Here is a 10,093-nt window from a genome sequence, read left to right as displayed (position 1 = left end):
TGTTTTATGACATGATGATCACTTTTACCTTCTATGGCAACATCAAATTCTCACTCTAACATATACTTATGACTATTAGGTATTTTTACCGATTAAGCCCTTTTGCTCGTTTTCACTTAAAACCGAGTAGCACAAGTTGTCTAACATAATTTAAAACCTCATATTGTATCATAAAACACCAGAATACACAAAATTTACCTATGGGTATTTTTCCAAAGATGAACCCTAGGTTGAATTATTGCTAGCATAAGCTAAATCAAGTTACCGGGACTCCAAAAACGTAAGGAACTTGAAAACGGGGTTAGAACGGACTTACAATTGAACTTGGGAAGCTTGAAAACCCTAGCCATGGAGTCTGCCTTGGTATACACATCCATGGTAAAGAAGATGAGCAAGATTGGCTTTTACTTTTGTATTTTAATTCATTTTACACCTAAATGATCAAAATACCCTTACTACTAAACCTTCCAAAAATTCCATCCATGTCCAATTTTTGTCCATAACTTAGAAATTGGTAAAATTGCTATTTAATACTCCTAATTAATATTTCAAATCAATTTCATACAAGAAACTTCTAGAATGCAAGTTTTGCAACTTATTCAATTTAGTCCCTAACTTCGAATTAAGCACTTTATGCATAGAATTTCTTCACGAAAATTTCACACAATCATGCAATCATATCATAGAACTCAAAATAATCATAAAATAATTATTTATATCTCAAATTTTGTGGTCCCGAAACCTTTGTTCTAACTAGACCCAATTTTGGGCTATTACATGACCATTGGCTTGGAAAATAGCCTCCAAAAAGGTCTACACGAGTAGACACACGAGCATGTGTCTAGACCGTGTGTGACACACGGTTTGCCCCATGGGCGTATTGAATAGCCGTGTGTTCCCTACATCAAAAATTTCTAAGTTAGTATGCATGGTAGTAAACACACGGGCAGAGACACGGCCTAGAGCACGGGCGTGTGCCCCTAAATGAATGATGATGTTATAAACAGAATGTCCAGGTTTTTAGACACGGGCATGTCTAGGCCGTGTGAGAGACACAGGCGTGTGCTCGGTCGTGTGAAAACCCTTATAGGTTCGAAATAAAAAAATAAATTCTAAAAATTTCACACGGGTAAGGGACACGGGCGTGTCCCAAAGCACACGGGCGTGTGTATTATCTCCACACGGGCGTGTGAGGCTTAAACCTAGAAACTTTCTTAGAATTTTCTTAAGTTCTCGGTTTAGTTTTGGGTTACCTCTAATGTATGTTTTGGACCTCGTAGGTCCAAGATAAGGACAAAATAATTTTGTTTGGTCGATTTTAATTTGGAATGAAATTTTATGACCTGTATTTTTCGGAAATACCCTGTTTATGTTCTATAATGCCTCGTACCTTATCTTGGTCTTGGGTACGGGTAAGGGGGTTACAATCAGGCTAACGAAATACAAATAAAATAATAAAAGAGAGAAAAGGAAATTGTTCATTGATAAATAATTAAAGCGTGATTCTGGAACAATCTCTGCTCGCAAGTGAACATAAAAATAAAATATAAAGAAAACTATGTGGTTAGGTTTAGAATTGATTGTCTATTTAGGTAACCCTAAAGCGACTTATATAGGCTAAGCATTACTTGGTGCCCACTTAACCTAGGTACACTTTGATTCCAATTAATGCAATATAATATCAAATGTTTGGGGTCCAATTAAGGAAATATCCCAAAATTTCCGTCCAAGGAATCACCTGTATATTTTCTTCTATATTCATGCCTGTATCCCAACATAGGTGCTCTTTCGTCTCAACACAGGTGTGTGTCACGGCACGACATTTCAACTATGACTTTTGATGTTTGTTTGCACATGTTACGACTTGGGAAGCTTGTGTTACGCTCAGGAATAGTTTCTAAGGCTTTTGGTTTTAGAAATACACATCCTCCACACTCAAGTAAGCTCATTAAATCTCCCTAAGGCCCATATTGACCTAATAGGTTAAATAATATCAACTTATGTGTAAAAATACTTATTTTTGTACTTAGGCTACTAATTCTGAAATGTGATAATTAATACTAAAATGGTTAGAGAACAAGCTTTTTAAGTGTTTAAATGTACCAAAACTACCACTACATTTCACGACATCTCACACAAGTTTACTAGGGCATTTAAGTAACATTCACATGAATTCTCACATAGTGAACACATTCACTTTTTATTTTCTTTACTGCATATCATAATCATTATCATTTCAATTAACTCATAATTAACAACACTTTAGCTAATTAATTTTTAACAACACTTTAACTAATTAATTTTGACACATTCATTGTAACACCCCATAACAACACTTTAACTAATTAATTTTGACACATTCATTGTAACACCCCATAACTGACTCGGTCGTATATAATATACTATGACTATTTCAGCCACTCAAGATTTTAGATTGGAAACGAGAAGGGATCACTATGGATTTTATGTCAGGTCTGCCCTTGACTCCGACAAAGAAAGATGTTTGGGTGATTGTGGATCGTCTTACCACGAGTGCACATTTTTTATCCATTCGTACAAGCTACACCTTGCAAAGGCTCGCAGAAATTTACATTACTGTGATAGTGAGACTTCATGGCATGCCAGTTTCTATTACTTCCTACTGAGATCTTCAATTCATTTTGGGATTTCGGAAGAGTTTGCAAGAAGTTTTAGGTTCAAAACTTAATTTCAGTACTACTTATCACCCTCAAATGACGACCAATCTGAAAGAGTGATACAAATGTTGGAAGATATGTTGTGAAGTTGTGTATTGGAGTTTGTAGGAAGCTAGGAATGTTATTTACCTTTGGCAGGGTTTGCATATAACAATAGTTACCAAGCAAGTATTCAGATGACACCCTTTGTAGCATTGTGTGGAAGGAGGTGTTGAACACCTCTATGTTGGACTGAGTTAGACAAGAAGCGAATCGTTGCACCTGAATTGGTTCAAGAGACTGAAGACAAGGTGAAGATGATATGCGAGAGGTTGAAAGCTTCCTCAGATAGACAAAAGTCATATGCTGATTTGAAATGGCGAGATGTTGAGTACCAGGTGGGCGAGCATGTGTTTCTTAAGGTATCGTCATGGAAGAAAGTCTTAAGATTTGGGTGTAAAGGAAAGTTAAGCTCGGGACTCATTAGTCCTTATGTAGTAGGGGAAAGAATTGGTCCTATAGCATATCGACTCGTGTTACCTCATGAACTTGACTAAATTCATGATGTGTTCCATGTATCCCTGTTGAGGAAGTGTCGTGCAAACCCATCCCATGTAGTGTTAGCAGAAGATATTGTCGTACAACCCAATTTAACTTATGAGGAAGAACCAATAAAGATTATGGATCGCGAGGTGAAAGTCTTGCGGAACATGAAGATTCATTTGGTCAAAATGTTGTGGCGAAACCACAAGATTAAGAAGCTATTTGAGAAATAGAAGAAGCAATGAAGCAACAATATCCTGAACTATTTGAAAGAAAACATTTTAAGGACGAAATGCCTTAAGTGGGAAAGAGTTGTAACATCCTTATATTGGGCTTGGAAGTTTTGGCCTCGCAAGTGAGGGTATGCCAAAAAAATATAAGTAAGAAGTACACCAGAGGGAAGGCAAAGTCGTGTACGCAAAAAGATGCGGTAAGAGGGTTTTGTTAGATTTATTGCAAGTTGTGGTTGTTAGGTGAATGGCGAATTGAAGTTTGCCAGTTGATTTTGCAAATTGGTGTTCGCCAGTCAAAGTCAAGTCAAGCTTAAATTAGAAAATTAATATATTGTGAATCTAAGATACTTTTTGTGCATGTAACTTTCTTTTAAACCGAGTAGGGTTTCTTAAGTCAAGTAGGGTATCCTAAGAATACTACGACACTTAGTGGCTATAAATAAACTTTTTTTTCCATGAAAATTCTCTCATCGATTAGGGTTCAGAATCAAGTTCATAGCAACTAAGGTACGTCTCTGTCTTGTTAGGGTTGATCGTCCAGAAAGCTAGGTTCGCTTGCACGTGTGAATTTCATAAGTTTTGTCTGCATAAGTAATTTGTGTATTTATGTATGTATCGGACTAGTTGGACCATCTACCAATAAGGGTAAAGTCAAAGAAAAACTCTTTTAAAATTCTCAGCTTTTCGGTGAGTGTCCAATAATCGTCAGATGTGTGTTAACTATTATGTTTTTTAGTATTAGTGTATTGTTATGCTTCCAAAAACTTAAGGTTTTAAACTAAGTTCCAAGAGTAAGCTTTTCTATAAACTCTGTTTTCAAGTTATGTTTTATATGTACTCTTATATGAAGCCTAGATATTAAACATATGTTTTTATAGTAAGGTTTTATGAACTATGTTTTACGAGCTTTTGTGCAAGCTTTATGTGAACAAGTGTTGTCAAGCAAGCTACCTATGTGAGCACTATGTGATAAGTATTTTGTGCAAGCTCCTTTGTGAGCTTTATTTTAGATATATTGGTATACCAAAGGATTGTGAGTACTCACCTACAAGTTCTGTGATTTGGGCGTTGAGGCCTTGGGACATGTATAGAGATAAGAGAATGTCGAGCTATACTCTATTCACAGAGACTTGTTGGCTTACAAGACAGTGTTTAGGTTTACATTACACTTATGGGATATGTTAAGAACTCTTTGAGTCATTATTAGGCATTATAAAGAGATCCGTATATCTAACAAAAAAACAAGACAAGTTATGACAAGTGTTGAGAACATGTTCTATGTTCTTCAAAGATTCTAATAATACAAGTATAAGAGCATGTTTCATGCTATACAATATCTATTTACAAATAAGAATTAGCCAAGTTTTTTTAGTGTGATTTTCAACAAGCACATTTGAAACTGTTCTATGTGCCGGGGATTCAATGTGCAACCTCATCAGTTTTCAGACAAACTCAAAAGATTTAGGCCTTTTTGAGATCCATTTCTCACACATTTGATTTAAAGAAAACAGGTTTGGAAATTATCTCCTTTCAACAAAAAAATTTGTTTTCAAAAATCAGATTTTTCAAAAATACCCTCTTTGGGCTTAAAGTTTTGAAAACCTTTTTGGACCCGATCCACAGCCGAGTTGTTGCAACCGGGTTCTGATACCACTAAATGTAACACCCTAAACCTGGCCCAAACGTTACGGCCGAATTCAGTGTGTCACATGGGGAATGTTACTAAAGAAGTTATGTTTTATCCAAAAATCTTTCTTAGGGTTTGAAGAATGTTTTGTTTTAAGTTAAAGTGAACGGAAGCTGTGCACCAGGTAGGAAGCCAGAAAAGAAGAGGTGAGTCTGGTGGACTGCTTAAGTACCAAGCTCTTCAGGATCTAATCCTAGACATGCACACATCCATTGCCACGCTTTATGCCTGTTACTAGTCCACAAATATTTAATTAAGTTAAGTCTATTTAAAATATTCATTTCCTTTGAAAATGTTTACATTGCGGAAGCTTTGCTCGTTTATCATGATATTTTAACAATAGGAAACTTTTATAAAACGCGCCCTAAAGCTAACCAATTTAATAACCCAAAATAAATAAAATAATAAAAAGAGCGGCCTTATTACAACTTAAACCAGAAACAAACTAATCAAAATAATAATTGCGAAACTGAAAAAAATAGAAATTAATCCTCGTGGCCACTCTGAATCCCGCCCAGCTCCAAGTCCACCAACTAGGGCTCACCTGCAAGGATGGAAGGGAAAGGGGTGAGTTTGGAAAACTCAGTGTGTAAGGAAAACCCATCCAAATCCCAAGTCAGCTCAAGCCTATTGGGCCTAAGCCCATTCAGATAACAGTGGGTATTGGGCCGAAGCCCTTTTCAGAACACAATAAACTGGACCTTAGCCCTATTTTCAGATAACAGTATGGCCTAGAGGCCCATTCCAGAACAGATCAGACATATTCGTGTATGCAAGCCCAACCCAGCCTATAACCAACCGCTACATTCCACCTGTACCAGCCCTACACTCCATGTGGGGAATAACTCAACCCACCCAGCCCTACACTCCACAGTTGCAGCATTGCTGCTCAGTTATCAGTAAGTTGAGGCAAAGCCTCCAGTACGTGGACAAGCCACTTTCAGTACTTCCTCCATCAATATCCTAGTCTCATGCATCAGATAATAATAATAACATGGCATGCAGTAAATAATAGCAGTTAAACATGCATTTAGGTCAACCTTAACCCTAGGGGTATATTAGTAATTTTACTCCTAGGGGTAAATCTGTAAAGTGTCCACCTATAAAGGTATTTCAGTACTTTTTATCAGTTTTAAAGGGTTTTCATGCATATTCCCACCTTTCACGTACTAACAGAAACACTTACCGAGGGTTCTTACCGAATTGGGCTCGTTGGCCCATTATCCCAATTTTGGCCCATAAAGCCCAAAAATATCGAAGGCTCAGAAATCATGCACTCTGCAGTCTAAACATTGTAGTTTACCAAAAATGTTAATCGATTTACCTCACGAGCATTCGCACTCTCGTAAGTCCACAAAATACCGATTTTTCGGCTTTTGCCGATCTAGACTATGAAAGGGTGTCAGTTACACACCTGTTTGGACGATATGCTGACGAGATCCACACACACGAACTGCCTACAATTGGATTACTAACACGTTAATCTAACTATCAAAAATGAACTACGTATTAACTCCCTTACCATAATCGACCAAAAGCACCTTAGGCACTAGCGATCCTACCTTTGTCGAAATTGGCGACTAGGTTTAGATCCAGTCATTCCACTTGTCCAAGCCTTCTATCAGCAGCCTCTAGATCACACAATTATCAAAATAAAACAATTATAACATCCCTTAGAGCTACAAGCCCAAATCGACAGCCTCCCTAACCTTTAGGGGCTTCGGCTTTTTCTAACTTGGAAGAAATAAGACTAGATCTAAGGTAATGAGCACTTACCACTTATTCCTCTTTTATTTATACACAGATCTGATGTAGATCTATCCTCTAAACGATGGCAGAACCCAAATCTAGGAGATCTGAAGTTTCGGCTATAAGCCCCTAAGTCTTATGGTATTTCAGCTTTTTAAATGGTGAATAAGATGACGATTCGAGGCTATAACCTTGGAATAATGCTGTCGACCGGTACCAAGGGTTTAGAGAAGATGAATTTTGATCAAGAGAAACAAAAATACCAAAGGATTTTGGCTTTGGAGAAATCGGCACAAGTAGTGAGTTTTGGGATTCGGCTTTTATGGCAATCGGCTATGGAGGTTTTGTGGAGGATGGGATTGACAAAGAAGGTGAGTAGGGTGATCAGAAGGTTTCGGCTAACAGAAGAAGCATAAGGGAAGAAAGAAAATGGGGAAAAGAGAGGGAGAGAATTCGGCATCAAGAAGAGGAACTGGCTAACCCTAATCCTCCAAGACAGAAAAAGAAAAAAACCTAACCCTAATATCAACTAAAGCAATTGGCCCAACCTCCCTAAGGCCCTTGCCAGAATTCTCTTGAGTGATCATGTGCCCAGCACATGTCCAAAATTAAAAAGTAACTACATGCCTACTTTGCGACTCGAACCTTGGACCTTCAATTCCTTCCCATGCACCATGTTTTTTAGGAATCTAGTGGCGCCACCTTGCCACTTTACCAAAGCCTTATTTGTGTCATGACTTACGAAGTTCTTCTTAAAGCCCACTTAACCTAGTCTCCTATTCGCTTAAAATCCAACCTTGATATTTTACCATGTTTAACCTAGGCTTGGGCCTTCTAAAGTCCTACTAACACATTTAAACACAATTCCAATACTCAGAACACCAAAATTCCAAAATTTACCAAAAATCACAGAAACCCGAAAAAATCCCGAAAATCAGGGCATTACAACTCTACCCCCTTAAAGAAATTTCGGCCTCAAAATTTACCTGATCTAAATAGTTGAGGGTATTGTTGACGCATAGTCTCTTCTGACTCCCAAGTAGCCTCTTCCCTTCCATGATTACGCCACAGTACTTTTACCAATGGAACCGACTTCATTCTTAAAAATTTAACCCGTCGATCTAAAATTTGCATGGGTTCCTCTTCAAAGGTCAAATCAGTCTTTACTTCAATCTCTTCCACTGGCACGACATGTGAAGGATCCGATTGATACCGTCTCAACATAGACACATGAAAGGCGTCATGGATTCTGTCGAACTCCGGTGGTAATTCTAACTGATACGCTACTGGCCCTACCCGTTTAAGAACCCGATAAAGCCCTATAAACCGCGGACTCAATTTGCCTTTCTTGCCGAACCTCAAGATCTTCTTCCAAGGTGAAACCTTCAAGAAAACCATATCCCCAACAGCAAACTCAATCTCTTTGCGCTTTAGATCCGTATACGACTTCTGTCTATCAGATGCCTCTTTTAATCGATCTCTTATCAACTTAACCATACTTTCAGTATCTGCCACTAACTCCGGCCCAAGCACTTGTCGTTCACCCAGCTCTGTCCAACACGTAGGCGTACGACATCTCCGCCCATAAAGTGCCTCATATGGAGCCATCTGAATACTTGTTTGGTAGCTGTTGTTGTACGCAAACTCCGCCAATGGAAAGTAGTCCTCCAAACTACCACGAAAATCGATGATACAACCTCTTAACATATCCTCCAAAATTTGAATAACCCTTTTCGACTGTCCATCTGTCTGAGGGTGAAAGGCAGTACTGAAATCCAATCGTGTACCCAATGCCTCCTGCAACTTCTGCAAGAACCGAGATGTAAACCTAAGGTCTCGATCAAAAATAATCAACACTGGCACACCATGCAGTCGCACTATCTCTGCCACATACAACCTGGCCAATTTTTGCAGTGAGTAATCAGTACGAACTGGTATGAAATGTGTAGATTTTGTTAACCTATCCACAACTACCCACACAGAATCTTTCTTGGTGGGTGTCAAAGGTAGCCCACTCACAAAGTCTATAGTTATTCTCTCCCACTTCCGTAGTGGAATTTTCACCAGTTGCAGTAATCCAGAAGGCAATTAGTGCTCGGTCTTAACTTGCTGGCACGTCAGACATTTCCCAACAAATTCAATCACCTCCCGTTTCAATCCAGGCCACCAGTACACCTCTCGTAGATCTCGATATAACTTATTCCCTCCAGGATGCATGGCACAGGGTCCACCATGAGCCTCCTTTAAAATTAACCGCCTCAATTCAGGGTCTTTCGGAATACAAACTCTTCCACGAAAGCACAAAACTCCGTCAGTTTTAAGTCCAAAATCTTCATTCTCACCATTCTCAACTTGCTTAAACCGAAGAACTAACGAATCATCCTTCAACTATTTTTCTTTAATCTGCTCAATCCAAGTAGGCCTCACTTGCAATTCTGCTAACAAACTTCCATCGTCGAACAGACTCAAACGTGCAAACAAGGCTCTCAAATTGGTAACAACCCTTCGACTCAACGCATCAGCCACCACGTTAGCCTTACCTGGGTGGTACTCAATCGAACAGTCGTAATCCTTAAGCAACGCTACCCATATTCGTTGCCTAAGGTTTAACTCCTTCTGAGTCAACAGATACTTTAGGCTCTTATGGTCTGTGTATATGATACACTTTTCTCCATATAAGTAATGTCTCCAGATTTTCAACGCGAAGATCACTACTGCTAGCTCTAAATCGTGCGTAGGGTAGTTTGCTTCATGAGGCTTAAGCTGTCGCGAAGGATAAGCGACCACCTTACCCTCTTGCATCAGTACACATCCTAACCCCACATGCGACGCATCGCTGTACACAGTGAAGTCCTTTCCAGACTCCGGTTGAATCAACACTGGCGCTTCAGTCAATACCTTTTTCAAATGGTCAAAAGATTTTTGCTGTTTCTCAGTCCAGACAAATGCTACCCCTTTCCTCAACAGTTCATCAATGGTGCAGCAATCAGAGAAAATCCCTCTACGAACCTTCTGTAATAGCCTGCCAAACCCAGAAAACTCCGAATTTTCGATACTGACTTCAGTGGTTACCATCCCAGAACTGTCTCAATTTTTCGAGGATCCACTCTAATTCCTTCAGCAGAAACCATATGACCTAGAAAAGCCACTTCTCGCAACCAGAATTCACACTTACTAAACTTCGTGTACAGTTGCTTCTCTCTCAG

This window comes from Gossypium hirsutum, chromosome A12 (genome assembly GCF_007990345.1).
Source record: "Gossypium hirsutum isolate 1008001.06 chromosome A12, Gossypium_hirsutum_v2.1, whole genome shotgun sequence".
In the NCBI taxonomy this organism is placed as follows: Eukaryota; Viridiplantae; Streptophyta; class Magnoliopsida; order Malvales; family Malvaceae; genus Gossypium; species Gossypium hirsutum.
Note: the sequence above shows the minus strand (reverse complement) of the source record.